The sequence below is a fragment of the Pelmatolapia mariae genome, linkage group LG3_W, assembly GCF_036321145.2.
Source record: "Pelmatolapia mariae isolate MD_Pm_ZW linkage group LG3_W, Pm_UMD_F_2, whole genome shotgun sequence".
Classification (NCBI taxonomy): domain Eukaryota; kingdom Metazoa; phylum Chordata; class Actinopteri; order Cichliformes; family Cichlidae; genus Pelmatolapia; species Pelmatolapia mariae.
This window is the reverse complement of record NC_086229.1, coordinates 69,312,171-69,335,048: the sequence shown is the minus strand read 5'-3', so window position 1 is coordinate 69,335,048 and position 22,878 is coordinate 69,312,171. Positions and strand designations below refer to the sequence as shown.

General features: G+C 39.5%; 1 protein-coding gene across 3 annotated transcripts in view; it reads right to left on the bottom strand.

The window, feature by feature from the left end:
• The window catches only part of LOC134624766 (zinc finger protein 91-like), a 328,469-nt gene that overhangs the window by 14,281 nt on the left and 291,310 nt on the right, over nt 1-22,878 (bottom strand). For 2 of the 3 annotated variants that reach the window (XM_063469804.1, XM_063469806.1), the window contains exon 1: nt 822-1,122. The exons of the other annotated variant lie outside the window; for it this stretch is intronic. The gene's annotated coding sequence lies outside the window, so the exon portion shown is untranslated. Of the gene's footprint in view, nt 1-821; nt 1,123-22,878 lie in introns of those variants that run through there. 3 annotated transcript variants of the gene reach the window in all.

Below are 22,878 nucleotides of genomic sequence, written 5' to 3'. Positions count from 1 at the left end.
TGCGTGAAACGAATTCAAACGTAGTGCAGATGTGTGTCACAAGTTGATCTGGCTGTAGGTAGGCTGTGGCACTTGGCCAGAGGTGGCGCTGGTTGATTCGAGTCCATGTTAGTGCACACAAAGTAAACTGCACGCTTTAGTTTTGAGCATAAAACGCTGAAACCGGAGAAATAAAACGTGCGAGGGGAACGATAACGACGACAAGAGTCTCCCGATCGTTTATTCTCGCTGTCCTGTGAACAACACCGGCGTGGTATTAATTGTTTGCTGTTTTCGCGATCGTGTCGAGCATGAGGATATAACCAGGTACACTCGCGACATTTTTAAACATTTTGTTGTTCAACAGCATCAAGACTGACTGAGTGTGTTTGAGATAACCTCACAAGTGTCACTGATGACATATTTGGCGTTTTTTTTTTTTTTTTTGCTGTTTTGTCGGTAGCAGCTCCTGAAACGCAAGACTGCCACACATCTGTTTGACCAACGCCAGTTAATCTAAACGCCAGTAGATCTGGAACACCGGTCCTATTAAGTCCTATTCTAAAGGCTGATTTCCCTCCCCCAGGCTTGTACCTGTGGCTTTGTGTCCTGGGGGTGGGGGTTAGTTGTTCTCCTGCCCTGGACCCCATCCTTTTGTTCATATTCAAAGACTATTTTTCGTATCTATTCTTACCCCCTAAAAACCGCCGTATTATAATGTTGAAAGCAATCACAAACTCTACAGTCTGTCTAACTCCAGTGTATACCAAGCAATCTATTATTCTCAACAGAGCTAAAATCAACATGAACTGAACCCACATTAAAGTTAGCTCGGTGCTTACCTTTAGATGAGCCCACAAACCGAGAGAAACTCCGTGATGAAGCTGAAAGTCTTAAGAAACAGATCAGGGAGCAGAGACCCACGTGGTTCTGAGCTACGATCCAGGAGACAAGTGTGTGCAGATCAATGCAGATATCTTCTTCTGTATAGGGTTTATTGGCGGTTGGCAAACAGCAAAATGGTGCATTACCGCCACCAACTGGTGTGGAGTGTGGACCAAAATGACAAAATAAATAAATAAATAATTAAACAAATAAATTAATTAATTAAAAGAAAAGAAAATATTCAAATTCTCCCGAACAAATGGGTCTGTCTTAAAAACCAAAATACAGCTTGATAACTTTTACTCATAGAGCTCACGTGAAATAAATCAAACAAGTCCAACTTCACTTTCATATCGTCCAGCTTTTTGACCAGCTGTCTCCTCTCCACATCATACTTCTGACAATGCAATAAAACATGTTCTATTGTTTCCTTTTCCCTACTGCAGTCACACTACCCAGTACTGTGTTTACCTATTAAAAATAATGTGCTATTTAAGCCAGTGTGTCCAAATCTCAGTCGAGATATAATCGTCTCCTCTCTCCTGTTTCGTCCTGTACTTCTCATCTCCCCCACTTTCCTTTGAATGTTGTACAACCATGGCCCTCTCCTCTCCTCCTCCCATTGCTTTTGCCACCGTTCCTTCATTTTGTGTCGTATTCTGCTCTTGAGCTCCGAATGCAGATATCCCAACGTTGGTAGTGGTATATGTTCCTGTAAGTTTACTACTTCACTCCTGTCGCTACCTGATCCGTACCGGAAACCCGATCGGTACCCCGCATGCGCAAATTTTACGTCACTTCCTCTCTTTACCAACATACGGTTATCTCCTAGCGCCGTAAAATAAGACGAATGCCGCCTAATTACAGAGTTAGTAATACAGACTTTGTAACATGTCACGTGAAGATTAATCAGACAGATGAACTGTTTACTGACAACTGACAGTGATAGCGGACATCATCATCACTATTCCAGTCAATCCTCTCCACACAGACAAGCATAAACACGCTCGACTATCACTAAATCAAATTTAACACACGTTTGTAATGACGCTAATTCATTTACAACAGGGTTCATTCGCTCGGTCAGCAGGTGGCAGTGTCCTCGTACACTGGGGAGTAAACTGCCATTAAACGAACAGAAGAAGAAGAAAACCCGTGCACGTGCGCGGTACGGATCGGGGAGTCCTGCTCCATAACGATCTTTTTATTTTTCGTTTTTGTCTACATTATATTAAAATGCTTCATTGTTGCAAACATTTTAAGAGATACTTATTATTCTTAACATCTCTTTTTTTTCTCTAAACTTTATTTATCACATTTTAGACATACAGTTAAGTAAAACAGGAGCCACATAAAGTATAACAATGTGGTATTACAATGAGGAACAATGAGAGTGACAGGAACAGTGAAACAAAAGTGAGTACAAAAAATAAAATAAATTAAGGGAAGCACAAATAAACAAGAGTTTGCAAGAGCCAAAATCAAGTTAGCAGTTTCAAACGGTTACAGATGTCAACAGTCTTGAGAGCCTTAGTGTTCTTTGATGAGGAGATTGTCCTTATATATTGTGCAAGCTCCATTTTTAATACAAGAAGTTCAGGCTTTCTGGACTTTGTTTTTGTGTATGTGAAATTTTGCCAAAAATAAAACCAAATTTATAAAGAAAAAAACATCATTGTCCTTTTCTTTAAAATTATAACAGCCAAAGATAACATCCTTATAGTATAACTGAAAATTAGGGAGAACAGAGTCAGCAATAAACTTGTGGAAGTCCTTCCAGAATTTACATGTAAATTTGCATGACCAAAACAAATGAGAAACTGTTTCAGGTTGCTCTTGACAGAAGGTACAGTTTACATTTATTTCAGCCACAAATTTGGATAAATATTGTTTGGTGGGGTAAAACTTATGAATCAACTTAAAGGAAATCTCTTTAATTTTGTTCGCTAAGAAAAACCTTTGTGGTAAAGTCCAAACTTTTTTCCATTCAATATCTGTTACAAAATTGGCCCAATAAAATATGACTGATGGAACAGAGACCATTGCATCCTGAAAGAGAGATCTTATTTTGGTATTTATAGACTTATGGGAGGAAAAGCAAACATTGCCAAGGGAAGAATGTAACACATCCGGGGGAGTGACCTGTATTGGAGCACTGTGGGAGCATCTGAGTAACACGGACAGACCAGATGGGATGACATCGAACACTATTGAGAATTCTTTAGGCGTTATCGGTACATTGTATCTCCTGAGGAATTCTGAGTAATTATATAGGAGTCCATCTTCTCTATATAACTGACTAACCAAGATTATTCCATTATTAAACCAGTTATTTAAAAAAAGCATCTTATTTTTATAAATAATATTGCAGTTATTCCAAATAACTATATAGCTCTGTGTTGTCTCCTCTTTCAGACCAGAAAATCATCACAGTTGAGTCTGGACAGGACGTCACTCTGACATGTCGAGCTCCAAATAAAAATATCAAATTTGTACATTGGTGCAGAGGTGACCTGGAGTCAGAATATGTCCTTGTGTACCGAGATGAGCGAGTTTTTACAGATCACCAGCATCCATCTTTTAAGAACCGGGTGGATCTTAAAGACAGACAGATGAAGGATGGAGACGTGTCTTTGATTCTAAAACATGTGACAAGTGTGGATGATAGAACATACAAGTGTCGTGTCCTCATGGAAGAAACACGCTCATTAAAGTCCATCAGAATCATCAACCTGAGTGTTGTTGATCCTCCAGGTGAGTGAGTAGAGTTGAGTGTGTGTGTGATCAGAGGTGAAGCTGCTTCCTGGTTGTTGATGTGTGTTTGTTGTATGGATGAGCTGGTGGGTGTCAGAGGTAGACAGATGTTTCTCCAGCTGTTGTCTTTGTGGCTTGTAGTCTAGAGTTGTAGAGCAGCATTGTTTGGGTAAGGTTAGAGCAGAAACAAAGACATTTATGAATCAGTCTCTTCTTCTCTTGCTCTCTAACTCGTCTGTAAACATGTGTGGGGAAACTCAATGTTAAAGCCTACAGCTGGAGGGGGACGGGAGGGGTGAAGCTGGTGGTTGTGAGTCTGTGACAGTTAATCCTGCCGGTGCCATAGCTGCTGAAAATGTACTTACAGGGCATGCAGAATTATTAGGCAAGTTGTATTTTTGAGGAATAATTTTATTATTGAACAACAACCATGTTCTCAATGAACCCAAAAAACTAATTAATATCAAAGCTGAATGTTTTTGGAAGTAGTTTTTAGTTTGTTTTTAGTTTTAGCTATTTTAGGGGGATATCTGTGTGTGCAGGTGACTATTACTGTGCATAATTATTAGGCAACTTAACAAAAAACAAATATATACCCATTTCAATTATTTATTTTTACCAGTGAAACCAATATAACATCTCCACAGTCACAAATATACATTTCTGACATTCAAAATAAAACAAAAACAAATCAGCGACCAATATAACCACCTTTCTTTGCAAGGACACTCAAAAGCCTGCCATCCATGGATTCTGTCAGTGTTTTGATCTGTTCACCATCAACATTGCGTGCAGCAGCAACCACAGCCTCCCAGACACTGTTCAGAGAGGTGTACTGTTTTCCCTCCTTGTAAATCTCACATTTGGTGATGGACCACAGGTTCTCAATGGGGTTCAGATCAGGTGAACAAGGAGGCCATGTTATTAGTTTTTCTTCTTTTATACCCTTTCTTGCCAGCCACGCTGTGGAGTACTTGGACGCGTGTGATGGAGCATTGTCCTGCATGAAAATCATGTTTTTCTTGAAGGATGCAGACTTCTTCCTGTACCACTGCTTGAAGAAGGTGTCTTCCAGAAACTGGCAGTAGGACTGGGAGTTGAGCTTGACTCCATCCTCAACCCGAAAAGGCCCCACAAGCTCATCTTTGATGATACCAGCCCAAACCAGTACTCCACCTCCACCTTGCTGGCGTCTGAGTCGGACTGGAGCTCTTTGCCCTTTACCAATCCAGCCACGGGCCCATCCATCTAGCCCATCAAGACTCACTCTCATTTCATCAGTCCATAAAACCTTAGAAAAATCAGTCTTGAGATATTTCTTGGCCCAGTCTTGACGTTTCAGCTTGTGTGTCTTGTTCAGTGGTGGTCGTCTTTCAGCCTTTCTTACCTTGGCCATGTCCCTGAGTATTGCACACCTTGTGCTTTTGGGCACTTCAGTGATTTTGCGCCTTGGTTTTTCCACACGCTTCTTGCGACCCTGTTGACTATATTGAATGAAACGCTTGATTGATGATCACGCTTCAGAAGCTTTGCAATTTTAAGACTGCTGCATCCCTCTGCAAGATATCTCACTATTTGTGACTTTTCTGAGCCTGTAAAGTCCTTCTTTTGACCCATTTTGCCAAAGGAAAGGAAGTTGCCTAATAATTATGCACACCTGATATAGGCTGTTGATGTCATTAGACCACACCCCTTCTCATTACAGAGATGCACATCACCTAATATGCTTAATTGGTAGCAGGCTTTCAAGCCTATACAGCTTGGAGTAAGACAACATGCATGAAGAGGATGATGTGGACAAAATACTCATTTGCCTAATAATTCTGCACTCCCTGTAGAGATGATAAGAAACATTACTGTAACGTTTGACAATTTGGCCTAGAGGGAGTATATACAGCAAAAAGAGAATAGGACCTAAAACAGATCCTTGAGGTACCCCAGAAGGCATAACTGACGTTTCAGACAACACATGATTGATACAGACAGGAAAGGATCTCTCAGACAGATACGACATAAACCATTTTAAACAACACCAGTAATCCCAAACAAGTCCTTCAGCCTATTTATCATGATGCTGTGATTGACAGTATCAAAAGCAGAGCTGAGATCCAACAGAACCAGAACGGTGTACTCTCCAGAGTCTGCTGCCATCAAAATGTCACTAGACACTTTAAGCAAAGCAGTTTCAGTGGAGTGCAATTTGCGGAAACCAGACTGGAAAATGTCCAGAACATTGTTCTTCTCCAAAAAGTTGTTAAGTTGTTCTGCAACTGTTTTTTCAAAGATCTTTGACACCAATGGTAATTTTGATATTGGCCTGTAACTGCTTGGAAGAGATGGGTCCAAATTTGGAGCCAGTATAAAGAGAAGTATTAATTATTTCCAGAATGCAGGGGCCAATAGAGTCAAACACACTAATGAAAAATGATGGAGGAAGTACATCAAGGTGGCTTGAAGTCAGTTTCATTCGACCAAGTAGAGCCCTGATGTCCTGCAAGGTGACAGGAGTAAAAGAGGACCAGGTGTCAGAGGTAAGCAACGTGTCAGTGTGATACTGAGAGGATGATGGAGAAATATTAGACCTGATGGCAGCGACCTTATTAACAAAATAGTTTAAAAAGTCATTACAATCAGATTTAGTATAGACTGGTACATGAGGAACATCAGGAGAGACAATGTTCTTAATTGTATCAAACAATACTCTGGGATTTTTCTTTTTTGAAGCTATTAGATTAGCAAAATATTCAGTTCTGGCATTTTTTATCATGTCATTAAGTAAGAAAATTGATTCCTTGAGATGTACCCTATGGACCTCAAGCTTGGAAGCCTTCCATAAATGTTCTAATTTGCGACAATATCTCCTAAAAGTTTGAATATTTTCAAATATGTGGCCCTTTGTATGTGTGGGGGCCAGAAACATGCTGCTTAAAGTTAAAAGACTCAGTGATAGTGATGAGCTCAGCAGCAGTATTACAGGAAGCGCCATCAATATGAAGGTTGAAGTCTCCCAATATTACAACCTTCTCCAGTTTAATGATCGATGTCAGAAGGTCGTTAAATTCAGTTAGAAAGACCCCAGCAGGTCCAGGAGGTCGATAGATTAAAATACAGTAAAAGGTTTTCAGAGAACCGACCTTCATCATCTGTGACTCAAATGAAGAAAAGAAGTCCGAGCTCATCAGTTTGCATGTGAGTCTGTCCTGGTAAACAACAGCGAGTCCTCCACCACGTCCTGACAGACGCGGAGTTCCAATGGCAGAACAGCCAGACGGGCAGATTTCATTCAAGTGGACATAATCCTTATTTTGCTGCCATGTCTCAGTCAGACACATAAAATCTAGAGACTCTTTAATAAAAAGATCATTTAGAATAAATGATTTGTTCGTTATAGAGTGAATGTTAAACAGGGCGAACTGAATTGATGACGGTTTATCTGCGAAATCTACAGCTGACTGCAGCGGCGGTTGAATTAGACACCTGTGCACACCTGTGGACCTGCCGGGCAGGGCGGCGACTCCAGAGTTGGGAAAAACCTTGATCGATGAGCAGACGTAGCTGTCACCAGCAAAACGGAAAATGGATGATGGACACAGAGTGAGCAAACTGCTTTCGAGCCATGGGGCTCGGGTCCCAGGCGGCGGCGGCGTAACATCCCCAGCAAACGACAGGAGAGGAACTGGTCGCAGGCACCGAGAGTCAGCCCACAGCCAAGCAGCTAGCCTCCGGTACCTTCTCCGTTTGACCTGGACGCCGGCCCTCGTTCCCCTTTTTCATCTCTTGAGGGTGGAAATGTCGCGGGTTGTGCACAGTAGCACGCACTCAGGTGAGGAACACGCCAGAGGAGGAGGAGGAAAAGTTTTTCTGTAGCTGTCCTAGCTGTCACAGTAGCTCTCCATTGAGTCTTTGATGTTTAAGAGTGTATCCCGATCATAAATTAAAGCAGCAGAAGCAAAGTCAGAATACAAAAGAGCAAAAATGATATTGTAAATGGCAAGTGACGACAGTGAAAAACTACACTACAACTACACTACAACTACTTTGCCGCTGCTACAGCTCCAACGAGCTGTAGCAGCGGCAAAGCCAAACACAGGCGCCATTGCAGTGATTGATTGTCACTTTTTATGGAATCAAACTCAAAGTACGGTCAGTACTTCCACGCTTTAAACGCTGCACGGTCATACGCTCTCCCGCACTCGATATATTATCCATTGTTGATCTTCACACAACTGTTGCCGCAATCATCGCACTCGCTTACGTCATTGTCATGAGACACTCTTGCAAAAAAATCACGGTTTTAGTAACGCAGTAATGCAGCGTGCTTACGGGAAAGTAACAGTAATTTAATTACCTTTTTTGCAATAGTAATCCCTTACTTTACTTGTTACTTGAAAAAAGTAATCGGAATACAGTACTGTAATCCAAGTGCCAGTGTGTGAATGTGTGTGTGAATGGGAGGATGACTGAATGTGTAAAGTGCTTTGGGGTCCTTAGGGACTAGTAAAGCCCTATACAAATACAGGCCATTTACCATAATCACTAACCACCAATACTTGAGGCAGCTGCACTATTCAAACTGCTGTCAGACATTATCTACTGCACTCTGATCACATCACTCAGACCAGCTGCTTTCTACAAAGTCTCATCAACAGCATCTTTAGAAACAAACATCAACAACCAGGAAGCAGCTTCACCTCTGATCACACACACACTCAACTCTACTCACTCACCTGGAGGATCAACACTCAGTGTCACACTACTGATGGGTTTACTGTTCTTGTGGTTTGTTCCTCTCATGAAGATAGGACACTCGTATGTTCCAGCATCATTATTTGTCACATCCTTCAGAATCAAAGACACGTCTCCATCCTTCATCTGTCTGTCCTGCAGATCCACCCGGTTCTTAAAAGATGGATGCTGGTTGTCTGGATCAAACTGGTCATCCCGGTACAAAAGGACATATTCTGTGTCCAGGTCAGCTCTGCTCCACTCTACAACATCAATGTTGTTATTTGGAGCTTGGCATGTCAGAGTGATGTTCTGTCCAGACTCAGCTGTGATGGTTTTATGGTCTGAAAGAGGAAACAATAGAGAGGTTAAAGGTCAAAGTGCACTTCACCTTGCTTAACACAGAGAGACCACAGATCTTTATTTCAAAATTTATGGCATATTACACACATCATAGCTACTGTGAAAATAATTTTTATTTTATAAACCACAATCATGTAGGGGGAGTGCACACAAATATATTGGGCAGGTTCAAATATCTAAAATCCGACATGCATCGTATTTGATGGTTTCCTAGTGTAGAGTTACAGGATTGGTTCATATAAAGAAAATTTAAGTACTGCATATATCACTCACATTTTTATATTAATTTTTGTTTTCTTAGTCTTTTCATTGAACATTGTCTGACTGTTGCTGAGGGTCTGCTAAAGTCATCTGTCACAATTAAAGAACAAATGAGAGGACTTCAAAAATAGTAATCCTAAATACAGGAAGTTCTGTATGTAGTGGACTTTACCAAAGATGTGCCACATCAAAAAGAATTATAACCAGACATATTTACTTTAAGTTCGGAATTATAAAGGTCAGGTTTAACAGAAAAATATCTACAAATATAAGTACAGTCACTCAAGACTGTGACATCAGCCAAAAGCACAAGTCACAGGTGTGGGATTTATCAGTCCCCTCCAGCTTTTCTGCATAGGCCTGAAACCCCTCAGCCAGAACATTGACAAGACTGGCTACCAATACAGACTATAGAATGGAGCCATCTCCTCTATATGGAAGACATCAAGCGGTATGCCAAGAGTGAACAAGTGAACAAGACATTAATTTACTGATCCAAACTGCTAGAATCTATTGCAAAGATATTGTAATGTCATTTTGCTGGGGAAGTGTTGTCAGAATCAGAATCAGAATCAGAATCAGAATCGTGTTTATTGGCCAAGTATATGTGCAGACAAATACAAGGAATTTGGTTCCGGTAGATGGTGGCTCTCGAGCACAGCAATGTAAATCACACACAGACACACACACACACACACACCCACACACACACGTATCTATATATACATTACACATGCATACACATACATACACAAAGCTGTGTAAACCAACTATAAATAACTAATATAAACGTATATACATAAAATACAGAAATGAAATGAGGTGGAATGAATACCACAGAATGTACATAAGGTGCAGTTGCAGTCTGGCAGTGGGAGCAGTGTGACAGGTCAACTGTTTAGAAGGGAGATGGTGAGGGGAAAGAAACTGTTCCTGTGTCGGGTGGTCCTGGTCTGCAGGCTTCTGTACCGTCTGCCAGAAGGCAGCAGATCAAAAAGTCTGTGTCCAGGGTGCGAGGGGTCTGTGATGATTTTCCCTGCCCGTTTCCTGGTTCTTGAGAGGTACAGATCCTGGATGGAGGGCAGGGGGGCGCCGATGATCCTTTCTGCTGCCCGTACAGTCCGCTGCAGTCTGCACCTGTCCTGTTTAGTGGCTGCACCATACCAGACTGTGATGGAGGAGCACAGGACAGACTCAATGACCGCAGTGTAGAACTGGATCAGCAGCTCCTGTCGAAGACTGTACTTCCCCAGTTGTCTCAGGAAGTACATCCTCTGCTGGGTCTTTTTGAGGATGGAGTTGATGTTGGTCTCCCACTTCAGGTCCTGGGAGATGGTGGTACCCAGGAACTTGAAGATCTCCACAGTCGACACAGGGCTGTCTGATATGATGAGGGGGGGCAGAGTTGAGGGATGTCTCCTGAAGTCCACTGTCATCTCTACAGTTTTAAGAGTGTTCAGCTCCAGATTGTGCTGACTGCACCAGAGTACCAGCCGCTCAACTTCCTGCCGGTATGCAGACTCATCACCATCCTGAATGAGGCCAATGACGGTGGTGTCATCTGCAAACTTTAGGAGTTTTACAGCTGAGTTCTTGGAGGTGCAGTCATTAGTGTAGAGGGAGAACAGTAGTGGTGAGAGGACACATCCTTGAGGGGCACCAATACTGAGGGACCGAGTTTCAGAGGTGATCTCCCCCAGTCTCACTTGTTGCTTTCTGTCTGTCAAGAAGCTGGTGATCCACTGACAGGTAGCTGGAGACACGCTGAGCTGGGAGAGTTTGGAAGAGAGAAGTTCAGGCACGATGGTGTTAAAAGCCGAACTAAAGTCCACAAACAGGATCCTGGCATAAGTTCCCGGGTGGTCGAGGTGTTGCAGGATGTAATGCAGCCCCATATTCACTGCATCATCCACAGACCTGTTTGCCCGGTAGGCAAACTGCAGAGGGTCCAGCTGGTGGCCTGTAATGTCCTTCAGATGGTCTAACACCAGTCGTTCAAAGGATTTCATGACCACAGACGTCAAGGCAACAGGTCTGTAGTCATTCAGTCCTGTGATGGTGGGTTTCTTGGGAACAGGGATGATGGTGGAGCATTTGAAGCAGGAGGGAACTTCACACAGCTCCAGGGATCTGTTGAAGATGCGAGTAAAGATGGGAGCCAGCTGTTCAGCACAGGTCTTGAGGCAGGAGGGTGAGACACCGTCTGGTCCGGGGGCTTTCCTGGGCTTCTGTTTCTGAAATAGTCGGCTCACATCCTCAGTGTGTATTCTGAGTTTCAGGGAGGAGGAAAGGGGGGTGAGAGGTGTGATGGAAGTCGTTGAGTCTGGATTGGAGAGGGTGATGGTGGTCGTTGAGTCTGAAATGGGGAGGGTGGTGGTGGTCGTTGGGTCTGGATTGGGGAGGGTGGGGGTTGTCGTATGTATCAAAGAGAGGAAAAGTCGCTAGAACTTAGGGAATTGCACTACCAGAAGGAAAGACTGCAGATACTAAGGACAGCTACAGGTACCTGGGAATCTGAAACACAAATAGGAACCTTAAGGAGGCTAATCAAATACCTCCAGAGATTAAGGCAAGTCCTAAAGAGTCAGCTAATAATAAAAACAAGACCTGACAGAAGCCAGAGAAAGAAGAGGAACCATCAGGGAAGGGCCGACCCTGCACAGCATCTACCACCATCAGAGGGGAGAAGTGGCTGATATAGAAAATCCTACTAAGTACAGATGTTTAGAATGAGTTAGACAACAACTTACTCAGGTAGATGATGCTGAGCTTCCATGAGCTTGTTTTCTCCATGAAGATATGACATTGGTAGATTCCATCATCAGCTGTATTCACATTGTTCATAATCAAAGAAACATTTCAATTCGTCATCTGTGTGTCCTGCAGATCCACCCGGTTCATAAAAGATGGATGCTGGTTGTCTGGAAGAGCCTGCCCATCCCGGAAAAAAAAGATTTATTCTGGCTCCAAGTCAGTTCTGCTCCAATATATGAATTTGACCTTACTGTTGCTTTGAGCTGCACATGGCAAAACGACACTCTGTCCAGACAGAGCAGTGATGTTTCTCTGATCTGAAAGACAAAAACAAGACAAAACAAAAAAAAAAACAAAAATTCCTGTATCCTGTATTCCTAACAGCAGCGTACCTTACTGCTGATTGGAGTAACGTGTTGCTTTGTTCTTATTTGTAATATAAGGTATGTGAGAAATTGTCTGCATCGTCTGTGTGCTCTAAAGTATAAGATGGTAAAAGAAATTTGTGGTGTTAGCTGCCTTAGAGGAAATATAATTTGGACACGGTTTGCAGTACATGTTGCTCTGCTTCTTTGGCTGACTTTATTTAGTCACAATATCTCCAGATTATTCTCATTGTGTTTTTGGATGTGTGTGTGTTAGCGATGTTGAGTGTTGGTGTCACTTGAGTTTTCATCAACAGTTTCTGTTCTTTTTCTCTTTGCTCTAACTTTCCATTCCCTTGTACTGGTTAGCACTGTTGTTGCTCAACATCTGTCTACCTATACCACATGTCATCTATACAACAAACTACGAAAAAATCCCAACATCTGTACCCTGGAAGCAGTGCCTGAAATCTATTCACTTACCTGGAGGAACATTTAGATTGATGATGCTGACAGATTTCCATGAACGTGTTTCCTCCGTGAAGATGCGACACTGGTACTTTCCAGCATCAGAAATCGTCACATCCTTCAGAATCAAAGACACATTTCCATTTTTCATCTGCTTGTCCTGCAGATCCACACGGTCCTTAAAAAAGGGTGCTGATCATCTGGAAGAGCCTGCCCATCCCTAAAAAAAGATTTATTCTGGCTCCAAGTCAGTTCTGCTCCAATATATGAATTTGACCTTACTGTTGCTTTGAGCTGCACATGGCAAAACGACACTCTGTCCAGACAGAGCAGTGATGTTTCTCTGATCTGAAAGACAAAAACAAGACAAAACAAAAAAATTAAAACCAAAAAAAAAAAAAAAAAAAAAGGTTGAAGGGAACATGTTACAAAAATCACTGGAATTATTTACTTTAAATATTTGTCTAATCCCATTCAGGTTTGAGTTTTTAGTCATTTTGATTTCATTCATTTTAACTTTTTAATATCCTGTAAATTAGAATTTATAGTCATGTTGGATTTAACATTGAGTTTCCCCACATGTTTACAGACGAGTTAGAGAGCAAGAGAAGAAGAAACTGATTCATAAATGTCTTTGTTTCTGCTCTAACCTTACCCAAACAATGCTGCTCTACAACTCTAGACTACCAGCCACAAAGACAACAGCTGGAGAAACATCTGTCTACCTCTGACATCCACCAGCTCATCCATACAACAAACAAACATCAACAACCAGGAAGCAGCTTCACCTCTGATCACACACACACTCAACTCTACTCACTCACCTGGAGAAACAGTCACTTTGATGATGCTGAGCTTCCATGAGCGTGTTTCTTCCATGAAGACACGACACTTGTATATTCCATCATCAGCAGTTGTTACGTCCTCAAGAATCAAAGACACGTCTCCATCTTTAATCTGTTTGTCCAGCAGATCCACCCGGTTCTTAAAAGATGGATGCTGGTTATATAGAAGAGCCTGCCCATCCTGGTAAACAAGGAGATATTCTGGCTCCAGGTCAGCTCTGCTCCAATGTACGAATTTGATCTTATTGTTGTTTGGAGCTTGACATGTCAGAGTGACGTGCTGTCCAAACTCAGCTGTGATGATTTGCTGGTCTAAAAGAGGAAACAAAGCAGACCAGAGAGGTTAAAGGTCAAAGTACAATAATGACTAGAATTATTTATTTAAAATATGATAGTCTAAGGGGTTGGGGGAAAAAAATGCATATTTTAAATGCAACAAGGGTTTTTACAGACAAAAATGTAAAAACATTTTTGTCTGTAAAATTGTCTGGACAGCCATGGGCTGCCCAGTGTGAACTATTCTTGCCAACCTACTGACTGAATTCAACCTTTATACAAAGCATCTAGAGTAAAGACAACTTAAACAGTGTACTGTCAGTAAGAAGGATTGAAATTTGCTTCTAAAACAATCTGCTTACCACTGATTGAATTCAGTTGTTGAATTAAATTCACAAAGAGCAGTTACCCTCAGAAAGCAGTGTCTGAACTCCATGAACTCACCTGGAGAAACACTCACTTTGATGATGCTGATTAGGTCCCATGAGCGTGTTTCCTCCATGAAGACACGACACTTGTATGTTCCATCATCAGCAGTCGTCACATCCTTCAGAATCAAAGACACGTCTCCATCCTTCATCTGTTTGTCCTGCAGATCCACCTGGTTCTTAAAAGATGGATGCTGGTTATCTGAAACCAACTCCCCATCTCGGTAAGGAGATAGTCTGGCTCCAGGTCAGCTCTGCTCCAATGTACAAATTTGACCTTGTTGTTTTGAGCTTGACATGTCAGAGTGATGTCCTCTCCTGATTCAGCTTTGATAATTTTCTGGTCTGAAAGAGGAAATAAAAAAAGATTAGATTGATTAAAGGTACAACTCTTCAGTTCCCTCCTCAGTCGGAGTGACAAGTGTATGTTCTCCTTAAATTGCTGGCAGTAAGAGTGGTATCCAAAAACCTTTGGACTTTATTATTTTCTGGTAAAAACATTGCAGACGCCATCCACACAGTGAATGGAGCAACTCTCATTTCTAAAAATAAGGCCACATTGACTGTTATAGTCCTGAGTCTGGTGAATCTGTGTTTATGTTAGTTTTCGGTTATACTTTAGTCATTTCCTTGTCTTCCCTGTGTTACGTTCCTGGTTTCAATGTTTGTCTCGTCCTGTCAGATTGGGTTGAGCTATCTCCTCTCTGCATATGTAGTGTGTGTTTTCCTTTGTTCCTCGTTGGTTTGTCTGGATTACCTCTGCTTTTCCTCCGCTTGTGTCTCCAGGTTTCTAGTTTCTTATTTCAGGTTTTAGGTTTTTCACTGGCTTTCCCAGGATAGGCTTTGTTTGCTCCGTGTTAGTTGTTCTTTGCTTTTGATTGTAGTTCTGTTCAGCAAAAATAAACGCTCACTTTCTGTTTAACATCCACTTTTATCTCTGCCATCTGCGTTTCGGTTCACATTCCATTGATTGCATGCCATCTGCCTTAGCAGACGTGTCACATGACTATCCAAATTTGGGTTGCTGCTGAACAGAGTTGCAGTCCTATATGCCTCCCTGCACCTTCACCCGTCCTATTACTCCCCAAACCTGAACACCAAACCACAAATAACAGATCAGCAAAAAAATGATTTAAGGGTCATTCTATCTGAAGTCAACCAAGCCTTCAGCTCCACCATCTATGATTTGAATACCTTATCTTTGTATATCAAATCTGTAACAAAGGAAGAATAGATCAGTTAATTTAAAAAGAAAAAAAAGATTTGGAAAAAAACCCCAAAAGGTTTCATATTTTAGCACACACATTACAAATTACACAGGATTTTGGAATGATGTTGTCAAGGTCCTGTGTGAGCTGACCCAGTGTTTTGGAGTTTTCCTATGTTTTTAATCATTTGAATTATGATGTATGTAAATGTTCCCTTTGCTCGTCTTAGGTTTTTTCCTTAGTGCCTGTTTATCCTGTTTTGACTTTCTTATGCTCGCTCTTTAGTTCCTTGATTATTTAATATTTTCACCTCGTGTTGTTGCCCTCTGTGTCTGTGTGTGCCTGTGTTTAGGTTTTTTTATGAGTTCATTCCCCTCCTTGTGTTTTATTCCATCATGTTTATCCAAGTTTTCCCAGTCAGTCATGTCTCTCTCGTCTCTCCCTCATGCTCCTTCAGTGTCAAGTCTGTGTCTTTGTGATTCTTGGTTCTTATGATTTGTTCCTTTGTCTACCATGTTTAGTGTGTCACAGCTCTAGTGTAGGTTTTGTTTTGTCTCTATGTTTGTGTGTTTCCTTTTTTACTTTGACAGTCTCTGCATGCTGCCTTTATGTCGCTACAGCCGTTTGTATACACTGAACAAAAAGCTTTGTATCTGTATACTGACTCCTGACACTACAACACATCACACTGACACACACATTACACTTCTTTGTCTCTGTGCTCGTAACTGGAAAGCAGTCAAAGTGTTACAGCCCATGTGAGCGACTCCATCCTCATGTTGCTTCAGCACAACACAGACATGAAATTAATACAACTTAATGAATTGAGTCTCACTCTTTATCAATGAAAGAAGCACTGAGTAACTTTTAAACCTCACCTGCAGAAACAAACATGAAGAAGCTGACAAACAAGAAAGTCCAGCAGAGCGACGCAGTTAAAGCAGACATGTTATCTGGTTAACTCACTCCTCGTTTGTACAAATGGTCTGAAGTCTGTTGGTAATTTAAATAAATAACAGATCCTGAGTTTCAAATGTCTCTGCATGAGAAAAAATTTAAACTTGAAATAAAACTGAAAGCTGACCTTAGTAAAGATATTTCATGCCGCTCCCTTAAACTCCACCCTTTGATTTAAATGCTTAAGGAATTTATTTTAGCGCGATTTATGGAATTTGTCATGATGTCACTGTGTAAAAAGGAGGAAGAGGAAGCATTTAGTTTGAGCTGGATACAAGCTACAGAATACTGCTTGAAAATGTATTTTTACTGTAGGTAAATCTGAATTAAAGTAATGTGAGACTAAAGGGCTGAAAGAATTTTTTATTAACATCTGCTCCACTTTGTTGTTGCTTGTTTTTGATGAATGTTAGTTGGTGAAGTATGCGATAGCATTTTCAGCTACATGAGGTAATAAAACAAGAAATGAAGCTCATTTTGTTATTATTTGGACCATTTGATGATGATGGAAATCATACTTCTGGATCTTAGGTGTTCTTCTCATCTTCTTGTAACATTAAAATCAGAGTGAAAACCATCTCTTCTCACGTTTGTTGGGTCTTTACACGCAGTCCTCAAAATCATACCTTACTGTTACTGATGTACTTTTAGATAGAAACGTTGATGTAACAAATGGCTTTGGATCAGAAACACTGATGTTATCCATGTTACAGAATCAGATAAAAGTGTTCCATGTTAATAAGGTTAAACAACATTTGTTTGTGGGTGCTACTCTGTGTGGGTCCTGTCCTCAGCTTTAGTACTTAAATTTAGTGTATAACACTAAAAGCATGGAAGAGTAATTAATGGAGAATTTAAAATCCAAAATAATTCTAAAAGGAAAAAAAAAAACCTTTAATGCCATAAATAAATCTGTATGCACAACTCAAATTTAATTTGATCCAAATTCAGTTAATTATTATCCTGCTTTATTTCCATTTATCAAAGTTTATTTCTATTCATCTTGTATATATTTAATTTGTTTGCTTATAGTACACTTCACTTACAATTCAGCCTCACTAAAAAATATCTAAATAGAGAAAACCATCAAACTTTGTTGTAGTCTGCACAATTATCAGAAAAATAATAACATAAATACAATAAAGAAACACATTTTTAGGCAAACATTTATGTCTTTATTAACACAGAAAAAGATTGAATTGCCATATTTGACAAAAAAGAATGACTTCAGTTGCATTTACTTAACTCTCTCTGTGTGTTGTGTGGTTGGTTTTTTTGACAAATCCAATTAAAAAAAAAAGCTGTGTAAAAATGTGTATTACGCATTACACTCTGCTGTTCCTAACCTCAGAGATAATCACATCTGCAGGTACAAGCAACGAAGTTGACAAACAGGAAAGTCGAGCAGATGTATGTAAATAATAATAATTATTATTATTAATTTCATTTTGATTATTTTTATTTATCATTGTTTGTCACGGTTGCGGGTGCAAGCCGTGTGGAAATAAATTAGGACCAAGCAGCGGCAGCTCAAGTGCAGGTGAGAATTTATTAACAGTGGAACAAATAAACAGAAATGGCGGGTGACACTAACAGGAACCTAAACTGGGTAAAACTAACAAAACAACCCAGAAATGAAGAAGCAGGGAGGTCCGGGGAAAAACAAGGCCAACAGGAGGGAAACACACCTGGAAGACATCACAACTGACGAGGCAGGGGAAACATAAACAGAACACACTGACATAAGACACAGACCTTCACAATAAAACAGGAACTACACATACAAGGACACACACGGGCCGAACAGAGAAAACACTAAACAGAGGAAGAACAGAACCAAAATCACACTAAATAGAAAAACACAAAACGCTGGGTCAAACGGACCCAGGATCATGACATTGTTATTATTTGCAATGGCATTCATTTCATTCTAAATAGAATCTAAAATATCTCTAGCTTGTAGAAGGTGAATATTTCCCATATTTAACATGTGGAGGATGTTTTGAGATTAAACTGTATTCACTAGTAAAGCAGGTGCTCTCCTGTAACACATCTGCTGAGCGCATTTTTGCTCTCTACCCAGCCTTCAGGGTGTTTACACCTTCCGCTGTATTCTGCCGCATGCTAGACCCGCGTCACCTCTCCGCCGACTATTTACTCCTTTTCTATCTAGAAAACAACTTTGCATCATTAGGAGCAGGTCGGTGAGATTGTGCAAGCTTTTTCCCCAAAGAGTCCACCTCATGAACACCATGCTGCCCTTTTCCACACTGGATTCCCCTCTTCACACTTCTTGGACTACATAACACTCTCCTCTCACTTCCAATACTTGCACTTTTCTGTATCGGACCGTTCCATGCTATGTACTACTGTATTTATTTATTCTCATTCATTTCTCTTTCTTATTCTATATCTATTAAACTAGAATACTATTGTACTTATTCTTAGTTTATCTTATTTCTGTATAGTTGTGTATGTATATTTTATTTTTATGTTTATTTGTTACACTTTGCACCTTTGATCCAGGAGGATGAAAGGATATTGTTGACAATAAAAAATCTACTTGACTTGACACAGTTGTACCAGCAGATGGCAGCAGACATCAAATGTGATTCGTGATGTTTTTAATTTTTCACTGAAAGGCTAAATGGGAGGAGCTCTGTGCTGGTTCAAGACATAAGAAGTAAAGGTTCTCATGGTGTGTTCCTGGATGTATAAATATTATAAACCCAGAGAAACTCACGAGAAGAACAGAAACTAAAAACAAGAGCATAAAACCTAAATAACAGTGAGATTGTGGATTCAAGTTTATCTACATGTATATTTATTATACATTTTAAAAAAGACATGTTTGCTTATATCAGTCTAGTTCACCAAGAGGAAAAAAAAGACATAAATATAAAAATTTTGAACATGTTGTGGATGTCCTCTGGTCTGAGGTGTTGGGGGAACCAGCTCAGATACAAATCACACAGCTTCCACACTGCTCACACTGTAACTGTATGTTGAAATTCCTTGGAGAAGAATGACATCCTGAAAAATGGCAAATTATGACTTCTGCATAATTTTATATATAAACATATTGCAGTTATTGACAGTGCGATGAGATGTCTAAAATGTATGAACTAAAACTTTGATGTCAATGGATCATTGTCAGATGATTTTATGAGACCCAGGGCGTCAGAGTAAATAACTATAAAATAACTTTTATAGTTATTTATTGGAACTAACTTTTTAGATGCCTCCAAAGCATTTGACAGAGTTATCTTCAGAAGTTTATTAAAATGTAGAGACTTCCCTGCATGTCTAATCTGGATTTTACACTATGGTACTCACATTAAACCATGCAAATTAGGTTACACAGGTATCTGAATCTTTCTCTGTATCTAATGAAGTCAGAACAGGTGGAATATTGTCTCCTGTTCTATTCAGTTTATATCATGATGATCTTTTGGTCCGGTTTATGTAAGTTGATGTAAGACTGAATGTATCGTGTGTAACCTTCTTGTTAATCATCTAATTTGCTCTGATTCTTTTGTCTTTTTGTCTCCCTACAGTGCTGGTTTCTATCAGTTACTTAGAGTTTGTGCTTGTTACGGTGCCCAGTATGATATTGCTTTTAATCAAAAGTGTTATTGTGATTGCTACAAGAGGATCAGAAATTAAATTCACAGTGGGTTCACCTGAAGTCTGATTGTGACCTACACCCATTTTCACACCTTGGGTCGTGTGATCAATAGGGGGTCAATGACCCTCTTGGGGACACTCCAACAGTGATTAAAAGTCACCAATTGCTCTTAGAACTGAAGAAGCTTTTTGGATAAGAAGTGAAATACCGTCAAGTCCAGATGCAAGAAATAGTTTAAAAGTAGTTTTATATAAATGGTTGTAATTTTGTGTTGTTGTGTTGGTTGTAATTTTTCCTAATTCTCACTTCTGTTTTTAACACTAACATACGTACATTTACAATAGTAGTACATGTGTAACTGTTGATGGTTATCTGCCAAACTGTTGAATATGGCTGTACAGTGACTATATCATTTGTCAAACACTCTCATGCTGCTGACTTAAAAAAAAAAAGATATACAGTGACCACATAGAACTGAGCGCTGCTTCTGCGAAAAGGAGAGTGGACGACCACAAAGCCGTGATCTCCTTCAAGTACAGACTGATACACTTCACCACAGAGCAGAAAAACAAAAAGTTCTCACAACGTGAGATTATTAACTATTATATAACTATTATTAGCCAAACTAAGACACAGTAAGACGTCTCACCAACTTTAAACTACAGATAAGTAGAATCAGCAGCAGGATTAGAAACAACTACAGGAAGTAGCTGCAGCTGTAGTTTTATGTTTACAAAAGTAGCATGTGAAAATGACTCATTGTCTTAAGGAACATCACTGCCAAATATCTCCCTAAGAACATGCGTGAGTTTGTACCAAAGAATTCTGATATTTTAATCCTATTGCAGCTCGCTCAGCACCTCTTTCTTCACCTTTTTCTCTGTGTCTATTATTGTACAATTTACTGTAAAATATAAAGCGCCTTGAGGAGACTGTTGTTGTGATTTGGCGCTATATAAATAAAGTTGAATTGAATTGAATATCTGTTCAGTTTCTAAAAGCAACTATAAATACATGCAAAACAGTTGGTGTTAACTATCAGATGTTACCATTCTAGTAAATGCACCGACTAAATATCAGCTTGTCAGCATTTAGCTTAAAGAAAAGTCTCAGTGTTTGGCTGTAGATGTAACAGTTCTGGAGACAGAGAAGAGCAGCTGTACCTCTCACCTTCGACTTGTGTTTTCTTCCCTTTGATGAAAATTTATCCATAACTGACGTTTCCTGTTCTTACTGTTGAGTAGACTACAGCTGGATCACTGTCTGCACAATAAAGAAAACACACACACAACACTCTGATTATTTTTACACTAATAGTTTAAAATTGTCTAATTTTACTTAAAGCATGAATGCTTTTGTCATGGGCTTCGCGTTCTTGTTAATTATTAAGCATGTTCTGTTTGGTTCTATTTTAAATCTTAATTCTTAGCACAGAGCTATCAGCATCCTGGTCAACATGCTAACATGTCATACAAACTATCACATTATCACCTTTGTAAATGTGAGATTTAAAATTTAAATATGCAGTTTGAAAGATAATTAAATTAATGTTAAAATTGTGTTGATTCAATATGAAGCAGTTGCGACTTTTAAAGGTTCAAGTAAAAAACATATTCCATGGATAGAACTTTAGTTGTAGATTAATAGCCTTTATGCAGAGTTCAGAGAATTGCTTTTTCAAATGATGTCTAGTAGTAGTTTAAATTAAAATACAAATACTGATTTTATTTCATTTTTACAGCATCAAGATGCTTTATATTGTAAGGTAAAGGTCCTAACTGTATTCCATTGTGTTTACTTATTTTGCTGCTGTAATTTACACTGTCCACTTTCTGCTGTGACACAATATGTGGCAATAAAGAAGTGCTCTAATGGTGTGATATGGTACTATAAGGTAATTGATGATCTGTCTCCAGTAAAATGAAATGACCTGAAAAATTAGAAAATGTAATTGTCTAATCTTACAAGCAATCTTACAAATTCAACATGGGATAATAATTATTTCCACCACTGTGGTTACTCTGATCTCACTTTCTGTCTTGTGTAGACTTATTTTGTAACTTTGAGATGAACATTTCTGCTATCGCTGTCTTGGTAGCAAAAAAGCACATGAGACGAGAAAAGGCGGGTTCAAATGTGAAACCACATGCTCAGTGGCCAATATCTTGTGGCTAATGACAACCCATCAGCCACTGAGCATAAAGTGTCATAGTGTGACCAAGATTTTTGTTTCCCACTCAAAACGAGTGACTGAGGAAATTCAACAGGAAATTTCTTACAGGGTTTTGTTCACACAGCTGTTCTTTCATTAATAGGTCTTTTCTAAGCACAACTATTGCTATCTTGTAACTTTCAGATAAAATGCAGGTTTTTTGAGCAAACTGGGTTTATCTGCCGACCTAGAAGCAAAAAACAGTGGGTGACATTATGGTGCCTAAATGCATTATATTTATTTAGACCGTATGTAACAAGCCAGTACAGCTAATTACATATTTAATATGATAACCAGAACAAATTGTTATGAACTTCAATTTATGATACTGTGTGTACTTATTTATATGTTTTTTTTTCTTTGATATTACTCTCTGGAGCTTTGTTGTGGTTAATTGTTCTTCAGGGTTCAATTAAATGTAATAAAATGCTGATGTCCTCTGAACGGTTTAAACTGTAATGTCTTTTGGTAAAGTACCTAAGAGGTATTTTTCCATTTTGGGCACTCTGCTATTAAAGTGAATGTCTTAATATAATTGCACAGAAACACACAATAATAATTATAATGGTACTAGCATTATTTTTTGTTATTACTAGTAGTAATTAGTTTAAACATGTATATACAGTTGACATACAGTTTTATAATTTACTTTAAACCTCAGCCCCCAATTACTAACAAATATGACAATAAGAAAAAAATCTACCTCTGTTTTCTCTAATTGGATGACAATTTGATATTTTAATATCATTATACATGATGTTATCTTCTCC